This window comes from Oryctolagus cuniculus, chromosome 1, assembly GCF_051225735.1.
Source record: "Oryctolagus cuniculus isolate XC-2025 breed Fujian yellow rabbit chromosome 1, ASM5122573v1, whole genome shotgun sequence".
Taxonomy (NCBI): domain Eukaryota; kingdom Metazoa; phylum Chordata; class Mammalia; order Lagomorpha; family Leporidae; genus Oryctolagus; species Oryctolagus cuniculus.
Genome location: NC_142867.1, coordinates 131,179,032 through 131,206,794, shown reverse-complemented (window position 1 = coordinate 131,206,794; position 27,763 = coordinate 131,179,032). Strand labels below are relative to the sequence as shown.

Genomic DNA, 27,763 nt, shown 5'->3' with positions numbered 1-27,763 from the left:
AGAATGATTTTCATGGCTTCCATATCTCATCATGACTATACAATGTTTGGCTTATGACATCACAATTGCATATTTGTTGCAGCACAACATTAGCATATGATATCAAAATGGTTTTCATATTATCAGAATTATTGATTATAACAATATTGTGGTTTTTGACCTCATAATGCTGATTCATGATATAGTAATTGATTAAAACATCATAATTATAGGTTTATGACATCACAATGATTTTTATGGATTCAAAACTGAATAAAACATCATAATGGTTAGCTTATAGGATCACAATTATGATGTCCCAATTATTACAATGACTTCAAAATTGGTTATGACATCTCAATAGTAGTTTTATGAGAAACAATGGTTCATTATGATATCACTAGTGTTGTTAATGACATTGCAATTGATCACGTCACAATGGTAGTTTTATGACACCAGCATTTTTGGCTTATATCATTATAAATATTTTATGACATCGCAATTGATTATGATATAACAAAGGTATATTATTGCAGTACAATATTTTATGCAATCATGATACTGATCTATGACATCATAATTGTTTTATGACTCACTATTCATTATGGTATCACAAAGTTGGCTTATGACATCTTAATTGGCTAAGGTGGCAGAACATTGGATTCATGATGTCACAATGGCTTTTATGAATTGACAGTTGATTATTACATCACAGTGGTTGATTTATGATATAACACTGATAGTTTTTCAAATACTGATTAATTATAGTATCACTAGTATAGTATCACTAGTATGATGACATCACAATTGATTGTAACATTTGTAATTTTATAAAATCACAGATTTTACAATGTAACAACAGAGTAAAACATGATAATTACTATGACATCAAAGTGGAAAATAACATACTAATGGTTAGTAACATGAAAATTTATGACATCAGAGTGTTCATGGTATCACAATATTGGTTTATAACAGAATAGATTTTTGGTCTCATAATTGATTGATTCTTATATTGCATGGAAGTTCATAATATCATAATTGATTATGATGTCACAATGGTAAGTTTATTGTGACCAATTTCTTCAATGACTTCACAATTGAATATGAGACATCATTTGTATTTTATAAGATCACAATGATATTTATAATACCACAATAGTTGTTCATGACATCACAATTCATTATTATATCACAGTGGTAGGTTTATGACACCCCAAAGGTTTTTACAATTCCTTATTGATTATGACATCACAATAGTAGACTTATAGTTATGTTTTTTCATCACAATTGATTATGATTCTATAATGACATATTTATAATGTCAGTGTTTTTTATGATTTCACAGTTGTTTTTGACATCACAATGAGTTTTATCTCAGTTGGTTATGACATAACAAGGATTTTCAAATTCACAATTGATTAATAAATAAGAATGGTAGCTTTATTTTATGTCATCATAATATTGGTTTATGAAATCACAATAGGTTTTATGACATCACAATGGAATATAATAGTGGCTTATAACATCAAAATTGATTGACATTCAAATCTACTATAAAAGGTAAGATTTTGATAAACCAATAGTTTTTGACTTCACAATTGATTTTGAAGTCAGCATGATTTTATGTCACCACAATAGTTTTGGACTTCACAATGGTGTTTATGACATCACAATTGATTATGACATTGCAATGTTAGCTTATGATATCACAATAGTTGCTTGTTCCATCCCAATAATGACATCAAAGGGTCCTTACATCACACTGTTTTTTTTTTAAGATTTATTTATTTTATTTGAAAATCCGAGTTACACAGAGAGGAGAGGCAGGGAGAGAGTCTTCCATCCACTAGTTCACTCCTCAGTGAACTATGCCAATCCAAAGCAAGAAGCTAGGAGATTCTTCCCAGTCTTCCGCATGGGTGCAGGGGCCCAAGGACTTGAACCATCTTCTACTGCTATCCCAGGCCATAGCAGAGAGCTGGATCAGAAGAGGAGCAGCCAGGACTAGAACAGGTGCCTATATGGGATGTGGTGCTTCAGGCCAGGGCTTTAACCTGCTGTGCCACAGCGCCGGCTCCCATCACACATTATTGTGATGGAACAATGGTAGTTTTATGATATCAAAATGGATTTTTGTGACATCACAAAGATTTTGAGATAACAATTATTTTTAAGATGATATCACAATTGAATTAAAAATCATAATAGTGATTTATGAGGTGAAAACTGATAATGCATAATAAGGGTTGCTTTATGACAGCAATATGGTTCTCTGACATCACAACTATAAAATCATAATGGTGATTTATGACATAATAATAGATTATGTTGTAGCAATTTTAATGAGTACACAATTGTGACATCACAATGGATAATTATTGTTTTATGTAATCACAATGTTGTGACATCAAAATTTTGAATGACATGATATTGTTTTTATGTTATAATGTTGGTGTTTGAAATTGAAATGGCTTTTACGACAACATAACTGCTTATAACTTCCTATTGGTAGTTTATAACATCATAATTCATTATGACATCACAATTATAGGTTCATGGTGCAACATTTGACTTATAACTTCACAATTGATTATGAAAGGACAATTGTAGCTTTATGACAACATGTGATGGTTTATCACATCTGAATTGATTATGACATCACAAAATATTTTTTTCACTATATCACAATTGATGATGGCAGTAATGGCAGCTTATAATGTCACCATGGTTTTTTATATGATCAGAATTGATTTTGACTTCTGAATTGTTTTCATGACATCACAGTCCATAACATCATAATGGCAGCTTTATGACATCACAATGGAAGTCTATGACATCCTAATTGAGTATGCCATCACAACTACTTGTGATTTCAGAACTGTTGTTTTATGTTTTCATAATAATTTTATAACTTTGTAATTATGACAGCATAATGGTTGGTACACCATTATAGTACTTTTTGTCATCAGAGCATTTGCATAACATCACATTGGTTTCCTGACATCATATTGATTATTAATCATAATGCTGGTTTATGAATTCACCATTGATTATGCCATACAATGTTGGTTTATGACATAGCAATGTTAGTATATGTTATTATAATTGATTATGATATCTAATAATAAATTTATGACCTCACAGTTGTTTTATGGATTCACAATTATGATAGCACAGTAACAGGTTTTTGATATAACAATGGTTAATGACATCACAGATGACTATGACACCACAAGGAAATGTATGACATCACAATTGATTATTACCTGAAAGTGTAGCTTTATAACAGCACAGTGGCTTTCATATTATCACAATATGGTTTGTGACATCACAAAGTTGATATGATACCATGATTTACTATGACATCATAATTATAATTTATGACATAAAGATTGATTATAATGACTCAATATTATCTTTATGATGTCACAATACTTTGGGAGACTTCACAGGGATTATGATTTATATCATAATCATGGTTTATTACATCCCAATTGAATATGATACAAGAAGGTTTTCTGCATCACAATTGATTGAGAAATAACAATGACATCTTATGATATCACAATGTTTTATGATATAATATATATTAAAATCACAGTGGTTTTTGAAATAAAAATTACATCATAATAAGTTTTATGATAACATGATTATTGGTTTACCACATCACAACTGTACACAATACATAATAATACCACAATGCTGTTATTTGATATCTCAACAGCTTTCATGTAATCATGAATGACTATAAATTCATACTGGTACAACTGATTATGGCATCACAATGGTGGTTTATACATCACAATTGATTATAATGTCACAATTGTGGGTTTATTATGTCACAGTAGACTTATGAATTTGCAGTTGATTGCGACATAATTGCAGTAGGTTTATGACATCAAAACGGTTGGTGAATGGTATCAAAATATCAATTTGTGAAATCACAATGGATTTTATGACATAACAATCGCAATGGTGGCTTATATCACAATTATGACTTTATAATGACAGATATATGATATCACATGACTGTTCATGTGTTTTCATTTGATTATAACATCATAATGGTGGGTTTTCAGTGTAACAATGGTGGTTTATCATATCCCTGTTGATTATGACCTCACAATTGATTATGGCATGATTATGTCATAATTGATTGGATACAGTAGCTTTATACCAACACAAAATATTGTGTTTATGACATTACAATAGATTTATGATATCACAATTATTCACATCATAATGTATGACACGCCATATGCCTTTGTTTTTCCTTCCTTGTACCCACTTCCAGTAGTGGCTAAGCCTGTCTCATCTGGGTTCTCAGTAGTAGAATTAGAGTTACTGTTTACAAATCTATTCTTAGAGATCACATTGGCAGCTTGAAATTAGCTTTGGGTGAAAATATTTACAATAAGGAAATGGCCCAGTGCTATATCCCAAGGATTTCTCTCCTCCTATGGAACAGCTTTATAAGCATTACACTGCTCTGGTCCTTGCTTCTATTTCACTCAAAGGCAATATTGTTTCTTCCCACAAAGAATATATACCATCTTATCTCTGATATTTAGTCAAAAGCTGGTTTAAATTTCAATTTCTAAACTAGGAATTGAGAAGTCATTTCTGTCTGTCTCCCAGGTTCAGAGCCTCTGAAGATTAAACATTCCTGATGAAATTTTCAACTCCTTTCTTTGCTCTCATGCTAGTACCCTTTAGCATGATCTTTAGGAAAGAAACTCAGTTGAAGACAGTGAGTTCTCCAAGCACAATCCCCAGGAGATGGAGGAAACACTGGTTTTATTGGAAGAAATGTTTCTCCTTCTGATTTCAGAAAATGAGGTTTCCTTTCAGGTGTGTCTTTCTCTTTCAGGCTAAACTTTTAGTTCAGAGACCCATGCAGAGGCCACAGAGGCATGAAACACAAGTTCCTGGTAATGGCTTTGTCACCCTAACAGAAATAAAGCAATGGGAGTAAGAGACATGGCTGTGCCAATTCACAGATGCCTTGCAAGAAAAATAGGAAAAAAGGGGGATGAATTTACAATGTTTAGGCCATTTTATCTTTTTCAAAATTTTCTTTCTTCTTTATTGCTCTTTCTTTTCATTTTATACCATTTTTTGAACTATACAAATTTCATGTATTTCATTTATACAGATTAAGGAATGTAGTCATACTTCCCTTCTTCCCACCTATGCTCCAACCATTCTTCCTCCTCCCTCTCACATTCCCACTCCTAATTTTTACCAAAATCTACGTTAAGTTTACTTAATTATAGTAAGGTTAACCCTGCGTTAAGTAAAAAAGTTCATCAAATATTATGAAGATTAAACATTGTTCCTCAACAGAAGAAACAAGGGTTGTAAACAATCATTCAATCTCAAAATGTCAATTTCACTCCTATACATTACCCTTTAGATACTCAGTTAGGTAATTTGATCTTGGAAAATATGTGATATTTGTCTTTTGGGAAATAGCTTATTTCACCAAGTATAATGGTTTCCAGGTGCATCCATTTTTTTTTTGCAAACCACATTTCATTGTTTTTTTTTTTTAATTTTTTACAGCTGAGTAGTACTCCATAGTGCATATAGACCATAATTTCTTTAATCATTAGTTGATGGACATCTGGGTTGGCCCCATATGCTAGCTACTGTAAACTGATCTGCAATGAACATGTGGGTAAAGATAATTCTTTCATATACTGATTTCTTTTGAGTTGGGTAAATTCCCAGGAGTGGGATTCCTGGATAGTACAATGTATGTCTATATTCAGATTTCTGAAATATCTCCATACTGTCTTCCTCAGGGGTTATCCCAGTTTACATTCCCACTAACAGTTTTTCAAGGTACATTTTTCCCCACATCCTTGCCAGCATTTATCTTGGTGATTTCTATATGTGGGCCTTTCTAACAGGAGTGAGATGAAACCTCATTGTGGTTTGGAGTTGCATTTTCTTGATGGCTCAGGATCCTGAGCATTTTTGCATGTGTCTGTTGGCCATTTGAATTTCCCCTCTTGAAAAATGCTTGTTCAATCATTTTCCAACTTCATAACTGGATTGTTTGTTTTGTATTTTTATAGATTTTCTTGAGTTCTTTATAGATTCTGGATATCAATCCTTTATCAGATGTGTAGCTTGCAAATATTTTATCCCATTCTGACAGTTGCCTCTTCACTTTGTTGTTTCTTTTGCAGTGTGGAATCTTCTCAGCTTCACTGAATCTCATTTCTAAATTTTGACTTTGATTGCCTATGATTCTGGGATCTTTACCAAGAAGTCTTTGCCTATGCCAATGTCCAACAGTTTCCCCAATATATACTAGTGATTTGATGGTATCTGGTCGTATATTTAAGTCTTTGATTCATTTTCAGGCTGTTTTGTGTGTGTGTGTGTGTGTGTGTGTGTGTGTAAGGTTTGATTTAGGGTATGCATTTCATACTTCTACAAGCAGAGATCCTGTTTTCCCAGCCACATTTTACTGATGAGATTGTGCTTGCTCCAGGGATTAATTTTAACTCCTTTATAAGAAATAAGTTCCTTGTAGATGTGTGGACTGACTTCTGGAGCTTCTATTCTCTTCCATTGTTCTACATGTCTATGTTTGTGCCAGTACCAGGTTGTTCTGATTATAACTTTCCCGTAGTATATCTTGAAATCTGGTATTGTAATTGATGCCTCCCACTTTGTTTCTTTTGTATAAGATTGGTTTAGTTTGTCAGGGTCTTTAGCACCATTTTTCTAGGTCTGCAAAGAATTTTGTTGATAATCTATAAACTGAATCTGTAAATTGCATTGAATCTATAAATTGCTTTTGCAGGTTTGGACATTTTGATGATATTGATTCTATTGATTCTTCCAATCCATGAACATAGAAGTATTTTTCTCCATTTTTAACATCTTCTCCTATTCCTTTCTTCAATGTTTTGTAACTCTCATCATAGAGATATTTGAAATTTTTGGTGAAATTTATTCCAAGGTATTTAATTTTGTAGCTATTTTGAGTGGGGCTGATCTTTTTTTTTTTCACAGGCAGAGTGGACAGTGAGAGAGAGATAGAGAGAGAAAGGTCTTCCTTTGCTGTTGGTTCACCCTCCAATGGCCGCCGTAGTCTGAGTGCTGCGGCCGGCGCACCGCGCTGATCCAAAGCCAGGAGCCAGGTGCTTCTCCTGGTCTCCCATGAGGTGCAGGGCCCAAGCACTTGGGCCATCCTCCACTGCACTCCCTGGCCACAGCAGAGAGCTGGCCTGGAAGAGGGACAACCGGGACAGAATTCGGCGCCCCGACTGGGACTAGAACCTGGTGTGCCAGTGCCGCTAGGTGGAGGATTAGACTATTGAGTCGCGGAGCCAGCGAGTGGGGCTGATCTTAAAAGTTCTTTATCAGCCATGGCATTGTCTATGAATACAAAGGCTATCAATTTTGGGGCATTAATTTTATATCCTGCCAGTTTACCTAACCCCTTTGAGTTCCAATAGTCTCAGAGGAGGCTTTTAGTTACCCTATATATTATTACATGCCATCCACAAGTACAGATAATTTGACTTGCTCCTTTCTGATTTTTATCCGTTTGATTTATTTTTCTTGCCTGTGGCTCTGGCTCAGGCATCCAGGCTCTGCATACAATCCTGTCATCTGCAAATAGGAATAGTTTGAATTCCTCCTTTCCAATCTGTATACTTTTGACTCTTTTTATTACCTAATGGTTTTGGCTAAATCTTCCAGGAATTTATTGAATAGCAATGTTGCGAGTGGGCATCCTTGTTTGGCTCTGGATCTTAGGGGGAATGCTTCCAATTTTTGGTTTTATTCTCTGATGGCTTTTTAAAAATATCCCGCTGTGGCTTAGTGGAATGTCCACAGTTTCAGTGAATATCAAGAGGTGTGTGCTGCATGTGGCCAAGGAGCTCTGGTCAGTGTTCCAGAGAGGGTTGAGTGTCCAGGTTAATATCCACATTTAGCATGGTAGATCTGCTTTTGTTAACAGAAAGGGGGGACTGTAACCCCTGTAAGTGTGATCACACCTTCACCTCCTCTGTCCAAGGAGATCAGTGCCTGGGTTTTAGCTTCCAGCAGGTCTAACAGTCATTGGTGCCACCATACAAACTGCAAAAATGATTTGTGCAGCCCTCAATGAGCATAGATTCCACTGCAATGACCCATCCCAGGCAACAGGGAGCTCTGAATGTGTGGATCCACACACAGCAATTGCCCAGAAATCCAGTTACACCCTGTATCCTCTGATGCAGCCAGAGTCCTCACCATCCCAGAACACAAGGCTTCCACAGTCAATGTGTGCAGAGGTTCTGCACTGCTATGCCAGCCTATTTATCATAGACACATAACACATGTAGTCCAATGTCACCTTGAAAATATGTTTTGGAGCCAATCCCTCTTCCTCAGCCCAACTCCTGAAAGGGCATCCTAGAGAGCTGTTAGTCAAGAAATTGTTAATCAGATTCACTGTCCTATCAAACTATATTAAAATATAGTTCTGTTCAATGGCTGGTTTTTTAACCCATCTGCAAAACTCAATGAAATGTAATGGCAAACATTAACTCACCCAATTTGGAGGTCAAAGCTAAAGAAAGGAAGTTTAACAATGTTGTCATTGTTGTGGGGAAATGTAAGGTCTGGGCATTCAATAAACCCATAGTATAATAAGGCTCTTTCAATGGGTATGGAAAACTACTAGGGGCACTGGGTGGATGAGAGTTAGAAGTGGCCAATGCTAACACTTATGGCCAGGTGAACAGGAAGATGGCCTCACTCAACTATGATGCCTGTTGAACCACACAAATCTGGCCTACCTGGGGGGAGATGGGAGGTAAATTTGCTAATCTCTGAAAAAAACCACTTCAACTTGGAGTATCAGAGCACATGAGAATTTAGAGGGAAAGGCCGGGCATTCATTGCGCAGGCCCTTGTCGTATCACTTCCATCTTACTGTGATTCCTTTTTTTTTTTTTTTTTGACAGGCAGAGTGGACAGTGAGAGAGAGAGACAGAGAGAAAGGTCTATCATTTGCCGTTGGTTCACCCTCCAATGGCCACCGCGGCCAGCGCGCTGCGGCCAGCGCACTGCGCTGATCCGATGGCAGGAGCCAGGTACTTATCCTGGTCTCCCATGGGGTGCAGGGCCCAAGGACTTGGGCCATCCTCCACTGCACTCCAGGGGCACAGCAGAGAGCTGGCCTGGAAGAGGGGCAACCGGGACAGAATCCGGCACCCCGACCGGGACTAGAACCCGGTGTGCCGGCGCCGCAAGGCAGAGGATTAGCCTAGTGAGCTGCGGCGCCGGCCTTACTGTGATTCCTTTTTATGAACTCCCTTCAAGCTCCAAATCCTGACTCAAGAAAACCAAGTTCATCATGTTCATCTTGATTGGTACCCAGATGAATTACTTTCCCTCAAGGAGACCAGAAAAGTGAGTTCAAGAGGGATTCAGTTTGAGTTCCGGGACTCCTTTGCTTGTATGTGTCCTAACAATCCACAAGGCATGCCTTTGCTCCCGATGTGCAGATGGCCTCAGTGGCAATGGACTGTGCATCTGTGAGAATGGCATCCAAGTCTCCCAACCTCAGTTCTGCGCTGATCCCACTAAACATGATGGGCCTTGCTGCGACCAAAATTAGCGGTGCTTCAGAATTTCCTTTCCCTGGATCCTTCTCCTGCTTCAGTGAGCTAAGAGTATATACATATATACACACACACACACATATACATATATATACATATACACATATATATATTTACTAAAATTAGGGCTTTATGATAGAGTAAAATGAACAGATTGCAACGTGCCATGGAGTCAGGAAAACCTAAATCTAAATCCCCATTCTACAACTTACTGGCTGTGTGACCTTAGAAGAAGTCTCCCATTTCTCCATCTAGAAAATGAAGGTAGCATCAGTACAATTGTTCCTTGGTTTGGGGAATTGGTTCAGAGTCCCCTGCTGACAGCAGACCTATTGATACTCAATTCCCTTGTTTGGAAGGGTCTAGCAATCGCACACATCCAATACACATACTCCCATATACTTAAAAACAGCTCTAGATTATTTATTATACTTCACACAGAGTAAATGCTCTATAAACAGTTGTTATGCTCTAAAACGTATGAAACATTGGCCAAAGAGATATTTTTTTTCTGTTCTTGGATGGGATTCAGTTAGATTATGATCTAGAGCATGCACCTGGCAAGCAGTCCATAAGAAAACCACTCAACTCTATCTCTACTGACTCCACACACCTGTCACTGACATGTCACTGTTCCCCTCACTTGCCTTGTTTCATCCTTACAGCTGTCTTGGAATGGAAGGCATGGCACAGCAAGGCAGGGCTGATGAACACTATTCTGCTGTTCATTTGCTCAGGACAAGATTTCTCAGAGAGGAGTGTTTGGACTAACAGTTAAGATGCCCACATTAGAGAGCTTTGGCTCAATTTCCATCTTTGTGCTAATAAAATCCCTGGGGGCAACAGGTAATGGTTTGAACACTTGGGCCCCTTCCACCCACATGGGAGACTTGGACTGAGTTCCTGGACCTTGATTCCAGCCAGACACAAGCCCAGCTTCAGCCATGTGGACACTTGAGGATTGAACCAACTGATGAAAAACTCTCCCAGGGTCTCTGTCTCCATGTACCACCACCCCAGATAAATTAATTTTGAAAAAAATTCTGAGAAAATTTAGTCATTTTTTCTAAGCCTGATGATGTTGACATTTTATGCCCAGGCTGTGGGTAGGGCTGTTATTGAACTTCTAGCTCTACCCCTAGTTATCCCAGGCCTATGGCTGATCATGATCTCATCAGGGGTCTTTTCCCTAGCAAACTGGGCCCTGACCTACCTAAAAATTATGAAAATTCTCTGCTTTAAATCCAGCAGTGATCTTCCAGCACCTTCATTGTGTGTATCTTCTCCATCCTGGACATTTCCCAAACATCCATGCAAATTCTTTTCCCATCAAATCCTTTCTGGAGATTATCCCCAGAGTCCTTCCTGTCTGATGCTGCAAAAATCCAAATCTGTGCCCCCTCCCCTTGACAAACTATGTTTCTTCCTTTCCACTCCTATAGGCATAGGACTTAGTCTGATGAGCTGGTTAGCAGCTAAAGGTTGTGATGGTATTAGGAGTATGGGCATACAGTTAATATAATTATCTTCTGTGTCTTCACACAGTAGCTCACAGATAAAGACTTGGAAGGCCCAGGTTCAAGTCCCCACTGGGGAACTCAACAGCAAATTAAGCAGTTTTCTTCACCTCCCTGGGACTCAGTTTCTTCATCTGGAAGACAGGTGTTATGCAAGTCCTTACCTTCTGGGACTAGTGACTGTCAATTAAATGGTGCATGTGAATGGCTGACCCAGTGCCTTCAATTAAGTTGGGTCCCAAATATTACCACTGATTATCAATATGACCAAAAACAGAGTGAACACGTGAGATACCCATTAGGGTCCTGCTAGTATGAAAAGTAACTTCTGTTCATTTCATAATGTCCTCATGAACAGCTGAACACTCTCACCACAAAGTAGTAGAGAATTGAGTTCATTGATCCTTTTGACCACATCACAGCCTACCCCCATTCCTTTGTTCTACATATTTACATACATAAAGTAACCCTGAGACCAAGTTCTTCTCCTGGTTAGGACAGTCCAATCTTGTCATAGGCTGTCCCAGACCCTCAGAGAAAAACTTGAACCATAGTAGCGTAAAAGCAAACAAACAAAAACTAAATCATAGTGGGCCTACAGAATTTAGCAGGGCTAGAGAAGGCTGCTGCCTGAGAAGTGATCAGATCCAGAGGAAGGGATACCAGCATCATTAGCACTGTGGCCATGGGAAAGAATAGATGGCTGATAAGGATCCCATTCCTCATCCATTCCACCTGTTCCAATCTCACCTCAGGATATGAGCAACAGGTGTGTTTTATGAGACTAAGAGATCCGAGACAAGCAAAATGGAAAAAATTGAAATTATTACTGATTCTTTGAATCTTAATGCAATTTCTCACCATTAATGATTTAATGTTGACTTCTTTTAAAAGATCCAAATTATTTTCTACTCTTTGAAAAATTTATTTCTCCCCATGATGATGAGTACTGCCCATGTGTGTTCTAATCTTGTTCACAATGAACCTCTTGTGCATTCCTTCCAGGACTTTTGGTTGTTGGCCCTCTGATTTCTGTGCACATGCGGATTATCAGAAAGACAGAGCTTGCATGGAAGGTGATGGACACTAGCATGCATCTGAGACCTTCTATTTGTCACTACAGGTACTACACCCAGAGGGAGCTCAGGCCTGCTCAAGGGTGTCAGAGTATGAGGTGTCCAGACCCTCCCCCTACAGGTGCAGACAACAGTGCTACCCCTTCTCCCTCTGATCCTTCAGAAATAAGGGACTGCACTTCTGACGTGTCAATGGATGCCAAGTCTTGAATGGTCAGCAGTGTTGGGGCTTTTCAGGGCTTACAGTGACCAAAGCAGATGGTCTGTTTGGAATTCTTTTCAAGGAGATCCTCATGAGAGGTTACAGGCTAGTTACCAGGAATATCAGAAAGATTAAAAGGAACTAGGACTGCTGATAAAGGACAAGATGTGGTACTACCACAGCCACCTATCATTGCTAAAAACTTAGGAGAGATTGAAGCATCACCCCTCCAGGAAAAGTCTTAATATCAATGTGTGTTTATAAACAGTTGGGGGTGACATGTTTTAATAGACCATAGTGGATGTTTCTCAGGGAGTAACATCAGGTGATGATTCAGGGATGGGGGTTCTGTATCAAGGAAAACTATTTTAGTTGTAACAGAGAATCCAATTATTGTGCACAACAGGTGGGAATTTAAAAACAATATAGCAGTTCACCAAAGAAATTAAAAATAAAATTACCATATTATTCAACATACTGGATACATGGATATTTCCAAAAGTTCACTGAATATCAAATTAAAATTTAAGTTCATTTTCATGGAAAATTTTGAAATCCATGAGAATCAGAGATCATCCAAGTTCATAAAATTGTGTATTAAAAAAGTTTGTATGGATTTCAAGATGTTTCACCAAAATAAATATATTTTAATTCAGCTACTCAATAAGTAACTTGAAGTATCCTCATATAGTAAAATGAATGGATAGCAAGGACTCAGAACAAAGATGTATACATGTGTGGTCACAGAAGCATTATTCCCATTAATCAAAGATAGAAGTAACCTTAATTTCCCAGAAATAGCTGTGTGAACAGAAAATATGTGGTCAATTGATAAAACTGAATATTTATCAGTGTTAAGAGGGAATTTCCATCACTTGCTTCATCATGAGTGAACTTAAAGTCATGCCAAGTGAAATAGGATGGTCACAGAATGACAGATACGGTGTGACTCCTCTTCTATGAGATCCCTAAAGCAGTCAAATTCATAAAGACAGAAAGCATGGGGCAGAAGTCACCAGAGACAGGGGTGCAAAGAGCAATAGAGAGTTAATGTTCATTGAGTACCAAATTTTAATTAGGTATGAGGAAAAATGTTCTAGAGATGGATAAAGGTAATGGCTGTATAATAGTATGAGTGTAGTTAATGCCACTGAAGTGCATATTTCAAATGATAAATTTCATCATCTGTATTTTAGAATTGTTTCAAAGAGGGAGAAAAGGAAAGCTTAAGACAAATTTGTCAAAAAGGAAAAGGAAACTTTTGGCTCACAACTCTGAAGTCCATGTGTGGACCTAACTGTAGAAGCAGCATGATCCAGCTTTCAAAATCAAATATGGGATCTATGTCTTGACCTTACATTGCCTAAGGAACCTTGGGAGAAGGGCAACCCCCAACACTGTCAGACCTGCACCACTGCCACACTCAGTTAAGCAGAAAAGACTCATTCTCCTTGTTAGCTCAAACAGGATGCTATCATATCCCTCCCCATTACTTGAAGTGCCAATAGCCCTTATTACACAATTACTGAAATCAGCCACTCTGGAAAGAGTGTAGAATGCAGTGATAGGCTCAGACTCAGGCCCTGTGCCCAACCCTTGGCTGGGGGAACCAGCCACATTTTACTATAGAGACTATGAGGGTGGGAGATGATGTCCCTTAGGCCAAATGGAGATGCAGTTTCCAGAAGGAGAGAGAACAGAGGCATAGTTATCCATTCATTCACTCCATCATCTATTCAACATTTCTTAGTGTTTTGTGGCTCAGTCATTGGGCTTAATGTGGAGATGAAAGATGACTATAGCCAGGGCCTCAGCTATCCCTGGAGAAACATAATCTTGTGCAGGATGACAAAAATATGGGGGTCCTTCAAAAACTTCAGAGGGCTGGCATTTGGTATAGTGGTTAAGACACTGATTGAGATGCCCACATGCCATGCCAGAGTGTCTAAGTTCAAGTACTGACTCTCCACAAGCAGCAGCAGAGGTTATGGTATAATTGGTTGGGAGACCTGAGTTGAGTTTCTTGTTCTGCTTTTAGCCTGGCCCAGTTCCAGATGCTGTGGGCATTTGAGCAGTGAACCAATATTTAAAGATCAGTTCAGTAGCAATCTCTCTCTCTCTCTCTCTTTCAAATAAAATAAATTATTTTAAAGTCATGGTAAAATGGTACTATATGATTTGCTCCTCTGAGTTGCCAGATTGCATTTGAGAAACTGGCAAGAATGCCTTGATGTCTGTTAGTTTTCCAGGGCTGCCATCACAAAGCACCATACTCTGGATGGCTTCTTACAAGACACGTGCATTGTCCTCCAGATCTGGAGTCTGCAGGTCTGAGATCATGCTCAGCCAGGCTGGCTGTTTCTGAGAACTCTGGAGGGCAATATGCTCCAGGCCTCTCTCCTAGTGCCAGGTGGGATACTGGCAATCCATGGTGTCCTTGGTTTGTAGACACATCCCGCTGATCTCTGCCTTCACTTGCACTTCAATTGCATTCTGACTGCCTATGTCTGCCTACAAATCCATTTCATACGGATGTCATCCATATCAGATTGTGACTCACCCTGGTCTAGTATAACCTCACCCTGATAACATAATGACCTTCCTACAAAATAGCAGAGTACTACAGGTCATAATTTCAACACAGGGCTTGAGGGTGAGGGGGGCACAATTCAGCCCTGACAGTGACTTTCTCTTGACTGATTTATCATCCTTGTTTCACACAAGTTTGAAAAAAGGAAATAGAGGAAGAGAAGCATCTCCTTATGTTGCTAGACATGAAACAGAATCTACCATGTCTAGAATTGCCCTAAGCTGACTTGAAAGCTCCTAAACATTCTAAATAGGCATGAAGTCTAATTACCATGACTATTACCTAAAAAAGCAGGGATAAGCATTAAGATGTCTATCAAGACAGCTGCATCCTATATCAGAGTGCCTTAATCCCATTCCCAGCTTGATCTCCTCACTACAGCTTTCTTTGGGTGCAAATCCTGGGACACGGCAGTTGATGGCACAAATACTTGGTCATGGCCACCTACACTGGAGAAACGGATGGAATCCCTGGCTCCTAGCTTTGGATCAGCCCATTCCTGGCTGTTCCACCTATTTTGAAAATGAACCAGGGCATAGGGGAGCTCTGTCTTTTGTCTCCTTTCTCTCCTCTCTCTCTCCCTCTCCCTCTTCCTTCCTGCCTTCTCTTCTTCCTCTCTCTCTCCCTCTCAGGTAAATAAATAACAAACAACTTTAAAAATTAAAAAAGGCAAACCATGTTAGGGCTAAATAGACAAAGAAATTGTCAGGGAGAGTTGAAGGTACTTCCCCAATACCAGGTGAAGAAGGTTAAATACTCTTGTCAGTAAGGACTTGCTTTGCTGTACACAGCTCATACATGTGTACAGTATACTCATACATGCATAAAAGACAGACACTTTTCCTTAAAAGCATATACAACAGGTTGCACTGATACCTTTACTTAAAAAAACTCAGAAATCCCAATTAATTCTTCCAATATGATGGGTTGTTGTATATCAATTCTGGGGTGCCTGCATCTATTTTTGAGCCCACTTTCTAAATAACCATTTTCTAATTAAACAAGCATGCTTCCCCACCTCTCTTCCTTTATCTTGACATTTGCCCTTAGCATGAATGCCTTCCCTATCTCTCCTGTCCTCATCCAAGTTCCTGCCACATAGTCTATCCCAGAAGAACCTGCCCAATCTGGTGCACCTCTTCAGTGCAACAGTGGTCTTCATCACATAAGCATCGCAGGGTGCCAGCAAATCTGTAAACCTTAGGATATCAGTGATTTACCAATGTTTGTTAAGGTTGGGTCTTTCATGTTCACTTTTTTGTTTATTTTTTTGAAATGCAGGGTTACAGAAAGGAAGAGGCAGGGAGAGAGAGGAGAGAGAGGGGAGAGAGGGGAGAGAGGGGAGAGAGGGGAGAGAGGGGAGAGAGGGGAGAGAGGGGAGGGGGGAGAGGAGATTTTAGACAACAAATCATAAGAAAAACTTAAACACATAGTGCTCCCACAATCACCATTTGTACGTTGATAGGTATTTTCCAACTTGTCTTTCATTTCCTTTTCTTTATGTTGTTATAATTACCCACACTTTTATTGCCTCCTAGATGGCACTCAGCACAAACATTTGACTATTTTGTCACATCATTATCATAATTAAGAGCTGCATGAGCAGAGCCACTCCACCTTCTTATTTAGTTTGTGTGAAACACAAAATGTCCCAGATATGCAGAGTAGGGTTTTTGAAAGGTTGCTTTCATCATGCTCATCAGAGCACACATCCTGCCTGGTGAGGATGAACCTTCACAGTGGGAGTGGCACTTTTTGTTGCATGAAGATGCTGTCCACCTGTTGAGATATTCACTTTTGAGCTGTCCAGATGCAGGAGATTCCTTAGTGAAATTCCTCTACTAAGAGATGGGGCTTTTCTCAGGTGAACAAAATGTGTTCAGCTAGCAATAGACTGGTGCACAGATATCCCTCTAATGGGCACCCATAGGTATTTATCAGTTCATTCTTAGGAAGAGAGATCAGCATTTCCAATGTAATGCTTCCTGGATTGTAAGTTATCTTGTAAACTGTCTTCATAGGTCTCTCTGGAGTAAAGAATTTTTTTTTGACAGGCAGAGTGGACAGTAAGAGAGAGAGACAGAGAGAAAGGTCTTCCATTTGCCGTTGGTTCACCCTCCAATGGCCGCCGCGGTCGGCGCACCGCGCTGATCCGATGGCAGGAGCCAGGTGCTTCTCCTGGTCTCCCATGGGGTGCAGGGCCCAAGTACTTGGGCCATCCTCCACTGCACTCCCTGGCTACAGCAGAGAGCTGGCCTGGAAGAGGGGCAACTGGGTGGAGTAAAGAATTTTAAAAAAGAAAGTACCAAGGAACTATAAGATTGGATGATGTATTGTGGAATATGAAGACTAACAGCAATGAATTCTGAATTATAAAAATCAAAAGATATTAATGTTCTCTAGGAGGACTGAACAGCTATGATTTCCTCACTCACTTTTCAGGGCCTTTTGGGGAAAAGGGGTGCAAGGTGCTTGTATTCAGTAATCCCGTCTAACTCTGTTCTTGGTATCCCAGAAGGAATGAGTACAAGAAAGGGTTTTAAGGAAATGAGATTGAACAAGGACCTGTAATTCCTTAGTTGCAAAACTTGGAAATTTCATCCATAAATGAGTTATACAACCTTTTTCATCACCTATTTCAATGAAACTTGAGAGAAAAAGAAAGCTGGGTTTACCCTAGTGAAAGTAGTGGATAAAATTTCCCTACCCCCATGGGAACTCCCTAAGCAGAATGGGAGTAGTTCATCCAACTTTTGTTCCATGGTTTGCAGGAACAAACAAATGGTTGCTGATAAATTTCAGAATTCTCGGTTGAATTAGGATTTCAAACAAATAACAATGTTTTGGCACAATTAGTTCCCAAATATTGCAATGAAGAACACAATAAAAGGTATTCATTGTTTATCTGAAACTAAAATTTATCAGTGTGTCCTGTATTTCTAATTGATAATTCATGTGAGAATAAAAAATAATTTCCTTATAGTTAAGTAAGGGGGCAGAAAACAAGCAGATAAGAACCGGTCATCGAGGGGTGCTGCTGTTGTGGCACAGCAGCTAAAGCTCCCATCTGAAAGGCTGGCACCAGTTCACATCCTGGTTGCTCTTTTTTTTTTCCCAAAACCTGGCATTATTTTCTTTTCTTCTCCTCCTCCTCCTCCTCTTCTTCTTCCTCCTCTTCCTCTTCCTCTTCTTTCTCTTCCTCTTCTTCCGCTTCCTCTTCTTCCTCTTCTTCCTCTTCCTCTTCTTCCTCTTCTTCCTCTTCCTCCTCTTCCTCCTCTTCCTCCTCTTCCTCCTCTTCCTCCTCTTCCTCCTCTTCCTCCTCTTCCTCTTCTTCTTCTTCTTCTTCTTCTTCTTCTTGACAGGCAGAGTGAGCAGTGAGAGAGACAGAGAGAAAGGTCTTCCTTTTCCATTGGTTCACCCCTCAATGGTCGCTGCGGCTGGTGCACGACGACCAGTGCACCGCGCTGATCTGAAGCCAAGACCCAGGTGCTTCTCCTGGTCTCCCATGCAGGTGCAGGGCCCAAGCACTTGGGCCATCCTGCACTGCCTTCCTGGGCCACAGCAGAGAACTGGACAGGAAGAGGAGAAACTGGGACAGAATCTGGTGCCCCAACCGGGACTAGAACTTGTTGTGCTGGTGCCACAGGCAGAGGATTAACCTATTGAGCTGCGGCGCTGGCCCTGGTTGCTCTTATTCTGGTCCAGTTCCCAGCTAATGGCCTGGGAAAAGCAGTGGAGAATTATTCAAGTGTTTGCAGACTTGCTACTCATGTGGGAGACCCAGAAGACGATCCTGGCTCATGGCTTCTGCATGGCTCAGCACCAGACATTACAGTCATTTGTGGTGCAAACCAGTGGAGGAAGGTCTCTCTCCACCCTGCCTCTGTGTGTGTGTGTGTGTGTGTGTGTGGTGTGTCTCCCTCTCTGTGTGTAACTCTGCATTCCAAAGAAATGAATAAATCTTCATAAAAAGATATCTGTCTTTGCAGCACTCAGGATCTGAGTTACTCCTACTATCCTTCAGCCATAATATTGCAGTTCTTACCTGAGACTGAGCTTATTTTTGCAGGATGTCCAGATAGGAAACAAACCACATCTTCTGTCTTGGTTTTATCAGGTGACCCTTAAATTCCCTGTGTCCTGTGTCTGGATCTGTGTCTGCCATGAGAGGTGTAAAGGTGATGGGCTCCTGTGCTAAGAAAATGCAGCAGCAGGAAGTCCTCTGCAAAAGTACAGGTGATAAAGGCAAAATCCAGAGGGAAAATGATCCTCTTAGCCGAGAGGCCTGAAAAGTGCTCCTCTGCAGGTCATTTGCTCCAGAAAATGTTTTATGAAACAAATGTGGCTTGTTCATCTTGTAGGTCGCACACTTTCTTCAGGCTGAATGGGGACAACTTTTATTAATACCTGCAGTGTGCCAAATCATTCTGACATCTTTTTTGATAGTCTACCTACATAACCTCTGCCTGGGGCCTATCTGGACACCCTGTCTGAGTTGGGTACCTGGGTACCCAACATAACCTGTGTCTACTTCCATCTTTGGGGCCTTATGTGTACACATGAATATGAACTCCTTCCGTGTACCGGACACATAGCCATGCAAACACATGTGCTTCTGTGAACATCTTTGTGTAACAGGTGCATATCTAAGTGTACTTATTCAGGTGTGGAAATGTTTGTATGCCAGACACACATTCATGCAGGCCCATGTGCAGGTATGAGCACCTCCAGTGTGCCTGGTGTAATTTCTGCATGCAGCTGTGGCTCTGTGTGAGCACCTTACAGGTATCTGGCACACATCCAGGAATGCACATGTGCTTGTTTGGATGTCTTTGTGTACAATGCACACATTTGTCTCTGCATGTTCAGGTGTGAGCACTTTTATGTACTAGGCACACATCTGTTTACCAAACACTTTTACTCACAGCAGACTCCCAACATCATTCTCAGTGTAATGCCACTACTCTGCCTATTTTCTAGATAAGAAAAAAACAGAGTGTTAGCCTAAGATCCCTCAACTGTAGAGGGAGGAATATGATCCCTAACTGTTCAACCACTTAAGCCTTAACAGTTGAGCCCCAGTGTAGACTATCTCACTGTAGACTACCCCACACACAATCACATAACTAATGAAATCCAACAACACTTCAGAAAGATCATTCACCTAGACCAAGTGGGAAACTTCCATGCTATGCAGGGATGGTTCAACATTTGCAAATGATAAATGTGATAACATCACATTCACAAAATGATGAACAAAAAATATAGATTATCTAAAAAGATACAGATAAAGCATTTGATAAAATACAATACTCTTTCATGATAAAAACTTTTATAAAACTGGATATGCAAGGAACATTCCTCAACACAATCAAGGCAATTTATGAGAAACTCATAGCCAACATCTTATTGAATGGGGAAAAGTTGTAAGCATTCCCACTAAGTCCAAAACCAGCAAGCATCACCATTCCTGTTCAATATAGTCCTGTATGCATTAGCCGAGGCCATTATACAAGAAAAAGAAATCAAATGAACAAAAATTGGAAAAGAGAAAATAAAGTATTCCTATTTGCAGATGACACGAGCGTATATACCAGAGATCCAAAAGACTGCACTGAGACTATTGAAACTCATAAAAAGATTTTCATAAAGTGGCAGGATATAAAACTAACACAGAAAAAGCAATAGCCTTTGTATACACAAACAATGCATTGGCTGAGAAGGAGTTTTTAAGATCAATTCCATTCACAATAGCTATAAGGAATTAAATATGTTGGAATAAGTTTATCCAAGGATGTCAAATATCTCTACAGTGAAAACTGCAAATCACTAAACAAGAAAATAGGAGATATAAAAGTTGAAAAATGTTCAATTTTCACAGATTGGAAGAATTAATATCATCAAAATGTTCATGCTACCGAAAGCAATTTACAAATTTGATGCAATCCCAATCAAAATACCAATGGCATTCTTCTCAGACCTATAGAAAAAGATGATGAAATTCATATGGAAACACAAGAGATCCCAAGTAGCTAAATTAATATTATATAATAAAATCAAAGCTGGAAGCATTACAATATCAGATTTCAAGGCATATTACAGTGCAACTATAAGAAGAAAAACCTGGTACTGGCACAAAATCAGACGTGTAGAGCAATGGAGCAGAATAGAAACTCCAGTTATCAATCCACACATTTACAACCAACTTATCCTTGACACAGGAGCTAAAATGAATTCCTGGAGCAGGGACAGTCTCTTCAAAAATGGTGCTGGGAGAACTGGGTTTCTACATGCAGAGATATAAAACAAGACCTCCACCTTATACCTTACACAATAATCCACTCAAAATGTATCAAAAGCCTAAATCTATGATCCAGTGCCATCCAATTACTAAAGAACATTGGGGAAACTCTGTAACACATTGGCATAGGTAAAGTAGTTTTGAAAAAAAAAAAACACCATGGAAGCACAGGAAATCAAATACAAAATTGGCAAATGGGATTACATTCAGCTGAGAAGTTTCTTCACAGCAAAAGACACACTCACCAAAGTGAAGAGACAATTGACATGATGGGAGAAAATGCTCACAAACTATCCAGATGATAAATGGTTGATAAACAAAATCTATAAAGAGCTACAGAAATTTAACAACAACAAAACAAACATTCCAATTAAGAAATGGGTGAAGGACTTGAACTGGCATTTTTCAAGAGGTAATTCAAATGGCCATCAGATACTGGAAAAAAGGCTCAAAGGGAGTGCACTGTGGCAAACAGGTAAAGCCACTGTCTACAGTGCTGGCATCCCCCATAGTGCCAGTTTGAGTCCTGACTGCTCCACTTCCAATCCAGCTCTCTGCTATGGCCTGGGAAAGTTGTAGAAGATGACCCAAATGCTTGGGCCCCTACACCTGTGTGGGAAGAAGCTCCTGGCTCCTGGCTTCAGATTGGCCCAGCTCTGAGTGTTGCAGCCATTTGGGGAGTGAACTAATGGATGGAAGCTTGCTCTCTCCCTCTCTCTCTCTTCCTCTCTATATCTCTCTTTTTCTCTTCCTCTCTGTAACTCTGCCTTTCAAATAAATTGATACATTTAAAAAAAAGAAAAAAAGAAAGCAATTAGCAATTAGGGACATGCAAATAAAACCACAATGCAATTTCACTTCACTCTAGTTAAAATGGCTCTCACACAGAAATCTATAAACAACAAATGCTGGTGAGGATGCAGCATTAAAAAATGTAAACTAACCCAGTGTTCATGGGAAGGTAAAGTGGTCCAGCCACTGTGGAAGGCAGTATGTATATACTTCAGAAATCTGAATATAAATCTACCATATGATGAGGCCATCCCTGTCCTGGGAATTTACCCAAAACAAAATTAATCAGCATATGAAAGTGTTATCTGTACCTACATGTTATTTTCCGCTCAAGTCATAATAGCTAAGACATGGAATCAACCTAAATGTCCATCAGCTGTTGATTGAATAAAGAAATTATGGTATAAAGTACAATGCAGATGTAAAAAAAAAGAAATCCTGTCTTTAGCAACAAAGCAGATACAACTGGAAGTCATTATACTTCATGAAATAAGCCAGTGCCAAAAAGACAGATACAATGTGTTTTCTCTGACCTGTGGTAACTAATACAGTACCTATAATGTAATCCACTAGAGTAATGGTTATTTTGAGATTTGCTGATTGTTTACAGCCTTCATCTCTTCTGTTGAGGAACAAAGCCCTCGTGTCTTCTGTTGAGGAACAATTTTTTTTCTTTACACCAATTGTTGAACTCGTTATTTAATGTAGGATTAAACTTATGAGTATAAAGTAAACTTAAAATGGATCCTGTAAAAATTATGAGTGGGAACAGCAGAGGTAGGAAGGATAAGGGTTGGGATATTGGTGTGACAGAGGATAATGTGGGGTGTATCACTATCTTTCTAAACCTGTATATGAAATGCATGAAACCTTGGTAACATAAATAAGATTTTTTTTAAATACAAAAAATCTGCAGGCTTTTTTGGTGAAGGTCCTTGTGGAGCAGATGAACAAAAAGACTCCACAAGGGACTCCACCAAGGTCAGCAAGAGACTGATCACAGGCTCTGCATAGCAGAAGCTTTCAGAGACCTGCTGACCACAAAGGTCCCCAGGAACAATAGACACTGATGGCTGGGAAAGGTGGAAATAGTTCTGCTTCCCAGGAAAATGCCTCTAGGACTTCCAAACTGAAATCAAAGAGGGATGGTGATAGTTGTAATGGCAAAGAAAAAGGAAAGGGTTCAGGTAACTCCCAAGGATCCAAGGACAAGCCATTAGGGAATTGGGGATGGTGAAGAGAGAGATCTTCCATCACTGGTTCAATCCCCAAATGACTACAATGTTCCAGGGATGGGCCAGGCCAAAGCAATTAACCAGGAGTTCCTACAGGCACACTAGTAGGGAGCTGAATTGTGAGTGGAGAAGCCACAGCTCAAACTCCCATATGAGATCCCAGTACTGCAGATGGTGGCTTAACCAACTGTGCCATAGTGCTGGCCTCATAGAACTACATTTTTAACTCCCTTTCCTCATAGCAAATGCTGGCAAGCCCCAGGGGCTCCATTCTGGGCTAGCTAGTAGCAAGGCTGTTCCAATGATGAAGTGGGCCCAGATCCCTTAAACTAACCATACTTTTCCTAACAATGATGCTTTGAATAGATGTGTAAAGTGTCTGTTCACTTTTCAAAGTCAACATGCCCAAAGTCTTCAGGGCTTCCCATCAGAAACAGCAAAACCAGTCTGCAGCTCATCCTGTAATACTTGGCTTCGGATGATCCTGAGGTTTTCTCTTTTTATAGATTTACTAGTTGTGACTTATTTAAAAATTTGGAAAAAAATTAAAATAACAATTATCCAATACACAATCTCACTGAACTGTAGAGCTCAAAAGCACAACACACTGTAAAGGATCAGTTTTTGTCCTTGTAATCATGTGGCTGATGGGGAGCGGCCCTTGCTGTCATTTGCCGGGCACTATAGGAGAGTATCATAGCACAGACTGCTATCCTAAGAACAAAATTAAAAATTTTATGTATGGCTCCTACTGAATACATATCACTTTTTTCACCATAATAAAGTGGAAAAATCCTTAAGCATCATAAGGTGAGAGCTGTCTGCACTGCATTTATATAACTTTCCCTAAACTTCTTAGTCCTCCAAACCAAGTCAGTGGAAGTATCACACCATTCATCTTGAAAACATTCTCCCTGTATTGTAAAGATTTTGGCTCATCTGTAGCCCTTATTTCACCAATGTTACTAATTACCTACCACCCTAAGTAATCTTAACCACCTTATTAAATTTTTGTTTTGATTTAAGCTTTCCTTTCTATAGTGATGTCAATAAAACAACCTTTTAGCCCAACATCCAAACCTAGAAATCATATATAAGTATGCCATTCTCTAACACAAATTCACTCAGTAAGTTTTACGAGATGTTTCTAATATATTGTGAAGGAAGTCAGGATCTCAATTTCTCTCATGTTACCTGACTGATCCAAGATACCACTACTCTCTCTTGCAGAACTTCTACTGTCACCTTTCTGTGTCTTAGCATTTACTGTTTCTATCCTACTGTCCAGTCTCAAGAACAAGTGATCTCTTCAAAACATAAGTGACAAACAAAAACACCAATCTTTTAATTTTTTTAATTTTCATTTGCTTATTTGAAAAATAAATTATATTTTTGATTATAAAAAATTAAAATGTAAGCATCATATATATATATATTATAAACAATGAGGATTTCAAAATTTTTGTGGATAATGAAACTAAAAGGTAAGTTTATTTTGGTGCTAGAAAACTGGAAATTTATGTATAGAATGATTTTTCAAATATTCATAGAATGTGTAGTTTTAAAAAAACTATACATTTATTTCAAGGTTTTGCACAGAATATAATATATTTGCAGGCACCGTAGCAATTTTGCAGACATGTAAACAGTAGCTGATATGCTGTGATTGCCTGCTCTTACAAGCTGTAAAGAATTTGTCTCTAATGTTTGAAGCATTGATTTACCAATCAGAACAGATGTGCTTCAGGCACAAGAATGGAAATACATGTACCTGTGATGGCTACAGTCACATAGGAATGGTGACACTGGAGGTGGCCAGGCTCTGCACATATAGGGGTTGGAAATTTATGAGGGAATAAATAGGCTGCAGAAAAATCTATGCTTAGAGGAAATTTATAACCTTATATGAATGTTAGAATAAAAAACTAAAAATCATTGTAGCTTCAGGAGTGTCAATTGGTAAAGTCAACAACAGGAGTCACTGTGCACTTACTCCTCATGTAGGATCTCTATCCTTAATGTGCTGTACATTGAGATTTAATGCTATAATGAGTACTCAAACAATATATTTCACTTTGTGTTTCTATGGGGGTGCAAACTGTTGAAATCCTTACTTAATGCATACTAAACTGATCCTCTGTAAAAAAAAAAAAAAAAAAAAAAAAAGAAATTATCAATTCCCAACTTGACTCTCACTGGGATTAAACATGACAATAGGGCTGCTCTGATTTCATCATCATTTGAAAAAAATCATCTATTATTTTTCACTTTATGTTTCTGTGTGGGAGCAAACTGTTGAAATCCATACTTAATGTATACTAAGCTGATCTTCTGTATATTAAGATAATCGAAAATGAATCTTGATGTGAATGGAAGGGGAGAGGGAGTGGGAAAGGGGAGGGTTGTGGGTGGGAGGGACGGTATGGGGGGGAAGCCATTGTAATCCATAAGTCGTACTTTGGAAATTTATATGCATTAAATAAAAGTTTAAAAAAAAAAAAGAAAAAAAAAGAAAAAATTCATGCCATTAAAGATATATAGGCTTAAAGCTATTTGAAAGTATGTTTAATTTGTGAAAAGATGAAATTAAAGAAATAAAAGATAACAATCTGAGCTTCCTAATTGAAAAATTAAAAAGCAAAGTTCATTTAAAAAAAAAAGAATTAAAAAGAAAAAGGAAATTGAAGGCATATAGAAGAAAGGCATTCTAAATGATAATAACAGATATAAATGATATGTTTTAGAGTACCACAAACCAGGATATATTTTTTAAATGTTAACAACATTAACATACAAGTAAAAGTAATTATTAATACAAATGGAAAAGTAACACTAATATCAAATTTTAAGAATTAAAATAATTCTTTATAGATAATTTATCCTTCTCAAGATGCTAGAAGAAATGTGTGATAGTCTTAGGAGTAAAATTTGAATAGAAGTCAAAATTCATTATATATTGAAAACCAAATTCCCAACAACACAAATATAACATGAACTAGGAAAACTCCTACTTAGAACAAACAAATTGAATCATAACTTGAAAACTAGCAACCAACCAATAAAAAAGTTATAGAAGAAAAATTTCAAATCTAGAATTACAAAATATTCCAAATATTAAGAAAGAAATAAACACACCTACATTTCCCACACATATTCATATTGGAAATAAGCAGAGAGTATTTTAAAATTTCTTTTGGAAAGCCAGCATAACATTGATGAGGATGCAAGTTGACCAGAACTTGAAATACACATGAAGTATTAGTTTAATAAAGGAAATCACATGTGAAAACATAATTACTAACAAGTAAGATATAATAAAAATTTCAAGAGCTGTTAACTTTGGTAAACAAGCCATGTAAATTTTCCAGATAGTTGATAAATTTAAGAAAATTGCATGATCATTTAGATGAAATATTGAAAAATTTTTAATAATTCAACATCTAGTTAAAAAGAAAACCTGCTAGCAGTATAGTAAAGCAATGGTTTCCTTGCTAATCAAGATTCTTTAAAAGATCCTGTAACAAACAACACAATACAGGGTCACGGAAACCTTTTTTCCTGGAAGTAACCTAGAACAGGCTGCCTCCACTATCTCCAACTTCTTATCAGAAAAGTAGTCGGGTGGAAAGAAAACAACAACAAAGATCAATTTCTAGGCAATATATGGTCAATATATTGGAGACATTAAAATAGATTGTTCATAAAATCTAAAAACAAATACAACTGCTGAGTAAATTTATCAGATTGCTGGAAAGATTAATATATAAAATCCAATAGATCACCAAGAACCAGCAAGAAACAAGTAGAAAACAGGAAAGAACAACAGGCAGAGTAGAAAACAGATATTGACAGAAGAAAAGGGAAAAAAAGGATTAAATGTGATATCTTTAAGCATTTTAAATCAATACTTAAAAAGTAACACAAACGACCAAACAGAAAAACGAGCAAAAATACGAGGGAAAAGAAAGCCCATGAGCCAACAGACAAAATTCTAGCTCACCTGCAGCAGGCTACCGCAAGCTCCAGAAAGAATCCGCCGGGAGGACGGGGGACACGGGGCGACACAGCAGTGGCAGCAGGGAGGTGAGAGGCCCTCCTGCAGCAGGGAGGAGTGCCCAGGAGGAGCAGCTTCCCACCTGACCCAGGCCTCCACTCCTGCTGTTTCCATCCACACAACCCGAGCTTAGGGCGTCCCAGCTACGGAGGACGCTGTTTGGCTGCGTCGTTTGTGACGTGTCATGCAAACTGTCCAATCAGGGAGGAGACGTCCAGGAGTCTTGACGCCATAGTCGTCTGTCCTACAGTTCTGCGCGTGCGCCAGGTCCTAGGAGACGGCGCCGCTGCCGCGAGGCTCCCAAGCCAATCGGAATCCGCCGCTTTCCACCTTCACTCACCGTGTGGGGCTGGAGGGCAGCGACGCTGGACACCTA

The 27,763-nt window shown here is 38.8% G+C and overlaps 1 protein-coding gene across 2 annotated transcripts in view; it reads right to left on the bottom strand.

The window, feature by feature from the left end:
* ANOS1 (anosmin 1) overlaps positions 1-27,539 on the bottom strand; it is a 131,664-nt gene extending 104,125 nt beyond the window's left edge. The window contains exon 1 of one of the 2 annotated variants that reach the window (XR_016222258.1): positions 27,334-27,539. The gene's annotated coding sequence lies outside the window, so the exon portion shown is untranslated. The remainder of the gene's footprint in view (positions 1-27,333) is intronic. The other variant, XR_016222253.1, reaches the window with a different exon arrangement.
* Between the last annotated feature and the right edge of the window lie 224 nt (positions 27,540-27,763).